The sequence below is a fragment of the Myotis brandtii genome, unplaced genomic scaffold, assembly GCF_000412655.1.
Source record: "Myotis brandtii unplaced genomic scaffold, ASM41265v1 scaffold604, whole genome shotgun sequence".
Lineage (NCBI taxonomy): Eukaryota > Metazoa > Chordata > Mammalia > Chiroptera > Vespertilionidae > Myotis > Myotis brandtii.
In genome coordinates, this window is record NW_005370286.1 from 3,546,544 (window position 1) to 3,551,326 (window position 4,783).

A 4,783-nucleotide genomic window follows, 5' to 3' on the forward strand; every position below is an offset into this window, starting at 1 on the left:
TGGCCCTAAATGATGAATAGGCTTTGGATCTGCACAGATGGGGAAAGGGCATTCTAGGTAGGTCAAGGCACAGAGAGAGGAAAGGGGCAGGCGTGAGACATAATTCAGGACCCGTGGAATGCAGGCTGCATAAAGAGAGGCCTGAGATGAAGTCTCAGAAGATTGAACCAGTGTGTGAAGAGCCTTGAAGGCCGACGCTCTATCCACTGAGGACTAAGAACTAAGCCTCCAGGAGTGCTCCCTCTCCCACGCCCCCTAAGTTGTTCTGGCCACATCAACGCATTTGCTTGTAATAGCAAGATTACTAGGGTGACAATACTTATGTCGGTGCGTCTGGGCCCCTCCGTCTTTTAACCCTTTTTACACTCTCCTGCAGACACGAGCAAGTGCTATCGCAAGTTAAAGTGGTTTCCATGGCTCAGGTTGGAAATTGCGCCATCCTGGAAATTCTTGCTGGCCTCCAAACCATTGCTCACAGAGGGTGCCCCCACGCTCCAGTGGTTTCTGTGAGTTGATTAAAATGTGTAGAAGAAGCTGCCACTTTCCTTCTGGCCCATGGACCCAGGGGGATTGGGGGGACTATGCAATGTAAGACTTCAGGAGCTTTGGCAAATCCATTTGTTTGCTCACCAAACATTTATTGAGCAACTACTATGTATGTGCTTCACTCTGCTGTATGTACAAAGTGTGGAAACAAAACACACAGGATCCCTGCCCTCATGTGGTTTGCCTTTTGATGGGAAAGAAAGTCAACAAGATAATTTCAGCGAGTTATAAAGGAAGACAAGTGACGTGATAGAGAGTGACCGGGGGCAGGAGGTGGACGGTCACATCAGGGAAGCTGGTCAGAGAGGGCCTGGAGGATGGAGACCGAGAAGGAGCCAGCGGATGGGGGGGGGGGGGGGGGCAGCAAGTGCACCCGTGTGGACACTTGAAGAAGCCAGTAAGCAAGGGAGAGGGGGGCTGATCTGGGATTTGAGGTGCAGCGGGAAGCACCTGCAGGTTTGGGGGCAGGGTAGTGACTGAGCTCTGAAGACTGGGAAACCCACTTTAGAGCCACCATTAGCCGCCATCTGCTCCAGCCTCCTGGTTGCTGACTTTTTCTGCAAAGTCGAAACGAGTGCTCGGGGTGCATCGGCTTTTATTTTTACAGCAATCTTTGTACCCAAACCACCGTAGCATTTTTAATAATAAACTGGCAGGGAGTCAGACATCTGCACTTGAAAAAAACAGCCCACGCCAAGTATTTCTAAATGTTTTATATTTACTTGTAACATTAGAATAACCATGAGGTTGCTTTTTGCATAATCGGAACCATTCTCATTAGGGTTCGACAGACCTCGTCCTTCGTGGGCCTGGGTGGTGGTTTTCATTACGGCGGTGACATGGGTCTGACGGGAGGGAATCTCTCCTTGGAACATTTGTGGAGGGAAAGGGGAAGACGTTGAGGGAAGCCAGGGCCAGCTAGAGACATAAGAACTCTGCAGAGATCATCACCAGCTTGGCATTGGGCTGCCATGAAAAGACCCCAGGCTGGGCAACCTTGGGCCAGTCACTTAACCTCTCTGAGCTTCCATGTACTCCTAGCAAAATGGGGGATGGTAATCGAGCCTACTTTATGGAGCTGTGGTGCGGCTCCAGTGAACGAATGTAAGCAGAGAGACCTGGTAAGAGGTAGAATCGGGTTGCCTTCTTCCAAAATTAGTATTTAACACCCCAGGCGGAGACAGGGTCCCCATTGATGGATCTCTTTTTGCTAAAGTAGGGCTGCAAGGCTCGTCAAATAAAAATGCAGGCTACCCTGTTACATTGGAACTTCAGATAAACAACAACTATTTAGTATATGTCTCATGCATTCTTTGGACCATACTTAGGGTAAACAAGTATTTATTGTTTACCTGAAATTAAAACTTAACGAGGCATCCTGTATTTTATCTGGGAACCCTATTCTAACAGCTTAATGGTTCTAAGATCACTAAGAAAAAGTGTTTTTGAGACACATTCAGCCTTGGTACACTAACTGGGCCCCTGCGTTGGAGACAGTTTCATGTCCTGGTAAAGACTCACTCACTCACTCACTGAATCCCCAGATGCAAGAACCTGGTCTCTAAGTATTCAATAAAGATGTATTAAAATATGAACTGCTAAAAGACCATAAGACCTTGTTATAAGTCAATCGGATTTGATAAGTACACATACTTAAAATATCTATATTGTGTTTTATTTATTTCAGAGAGGAAGAGAGAGGGAAGAGAGATAGAAACATCAACAATGAGAGAGAATCATTGATCAGCTGCCTCCTGCACGCCCCTCACTGGGGATCAAGCCCGCAACCTGGGCAAGTGCCCTGACTGGGAATCAAACCCGGGACCTCTCAGTTCATGGGTCAACACTCAATCAACTGAGCCACACCGGCCAGGCAGTACACATCCTTTAAACATTCTTTATAGATCAAGCATCTCTGTCATCTGAGATAGGTGAGAAGACAGAGCCCCAATGACCACACCCTGACCCTCCACCACCAGAATCTACCAGGAACAGAGAAGGAGGGCAGCCTGCAGCTCTCGCCTTCTCGCCACCACCTGCCACCAACATGGAGCCAGATCTGTGCAGCTTCCATCTCAGCCCGTGCCCTGAACTCCCGCCCACGGCGTCCCCCGAAACAACATGGGCTGTAAGGAGATTTCACACCAGTTCATTTCATACTTCATTTACTCTATTAAACAAGGAAGATAAAACTTCCAGGTTCAGAGTCCACTCTTTGCTCCCCCTGCCTCTGGCAAACAGGAGACATCTGGGCTGGGGCGAGGGGCCTGGCGGAGGAGGGGAGGGCAAGTCAGGTGTGGCCCCTCCTGCGCGTCCCAGGCCAACAAACGCCTACGTTTCCTGGGAAGCTGTGAGCACGGAGGAGTTCCCCCAGAATCCGGGCTGGGCTTAGAAAGCAATGATCCCAACATCAAGAAGAGAAACCGGCCAGTAAATTCCTAGTTAGTTCATTTTCTAAGACTTCTGAATGTGTTTTGAATTTTCTCTAAATTAAGATAATCATAAAAGGTTAAGATGTTGAAACAGAGCTCCACCTGATCCCAGGGCTTGATTTGTATGCTTAATTAGTTCCCCAACATATGGTTCAGAGCCTCTTATAAAAACAGGGCCACGACTCGAGGTATGTTTGGGTAGTAGATTGGACGATGTTAAAGGGACATTCAGACCCATCTCAAAGGCCTTAACCTGCCCTTGATCTGTGCTGGAAGCTTTTGCTGACATCTGTTTCAAAGAGATAGCCAAAAAAACTCCCCCGTGGCCTCACGATAAAACAAAAATCCATGCGGAGATAGATATCAGGCATTAAAATACTTAGGATTCAGCCGTGTCTGAGGAATGTGTGGCCCCAGAACATAGCAGTGGGGGGCGGGTTTGGAGGGGAGGCCCTGAGAATGGAGTGCAGAGCCTTGGCTCACGATGCAGAGGGAGCAGCTGGGTCACAAATGTCCCCGGGGCCCTTTGTTCCACCGAGTGTTTCAGTCCCGATAATAAATCAGGTGCTCCTGTGGGCGGGGCGTCACTCAGGTTGCCAGGAGTCACCTCCTCAGCTCCCAGGCAGTCCCTCTCCCCCCACTCCCAGGAAAGCACTTTGGAGACTCCCCACAACAGGGGTGAGTGAGGAATGATACTGACTCATCCACACTCCCTGGTTTAGTTGTGGGACTAGCTCCACCCCTAACCTAACCTGCACGTGTCTGTGTGTGTCTGTGTGTGTCTGTGTGTGTGTGTGTGTGTGTGTGTGTGTGTGTGTACGCTCATAACACAGCTCTCAGACAAGCCCCCTCCCTAACCTCCAATCAGATGTCTGCCCCGGAGTCCTCCCTATCTACGCACTCTGGGTCCATTGTGTTTGTGAAAACTTGGGCCACGTGTGGGAAATGGCAAAGCCATCCAGAGTCAGAACCGGCCCCGGGTGGCGATCAGGCCCATCTCCCGGCTTCAGTGCACCATCACTCCACCCACATCCACCCATCCGTCCTCTTAATGAGCACTCACCAAGCACCTACTGTGCGGGGGTATAAGGTGCTATGGGAAAAGCAGAGCTGATTCCAGTACAGTCCTGCCCTCCAGGAGCTCACAGTCTAAGGAGATGGGGCAGGCACAGGAGGACACGTGGTAAGTGAGGCCGTCACAGTGTTTGAGAGAGGTGTGAGCAGCATGACAGGAACCGTGAGAGAGGGACCATGTCAGGAGGGCCATGAGGCGGCTTCACGGAGGACGTGGCATTTGCCCTGGGCTCTGAATGACAATGAGGGGGACCAGGTGTTCCAGGCGAGGGAGTGACGAGAACAAAGGTCCCGAGAAAGGAAACCACTGTGTGGTCCAAACACACCGAGTCCATCTCCAGGTACAAACAGTATCCACACCCCCGCTCATCTGATCTTCAAATGCCCATGCGAAGACGATGAGGCCGGTATAATTATTTCCATTTTACAGGTAAGAAAACCCAGGTGCATTTCCCAACGTTTCCCAGCTCAGATGCTGTGGAGCCCAGATTCAAACTCAGGCCAAAACTTCCTGGATCCACCCACAGCTGAAAACTGAAGAAAAGGTCAGATTACCAAGGGTCTTAAACGAAAAGCTGAGGAGGTTGCTATTTCGTCTGCAGTCATGGAAAGCCATGGAGGACTTTGAGCAGGGCTGGAAGATCCACTGGACAGCCCTGAGCTAGAGAAGCGAGGGCAGACAGAGGCTGGGTGCGGGGAAAAGGAAGAATCCGTGGCAGTCCCTCCGACCC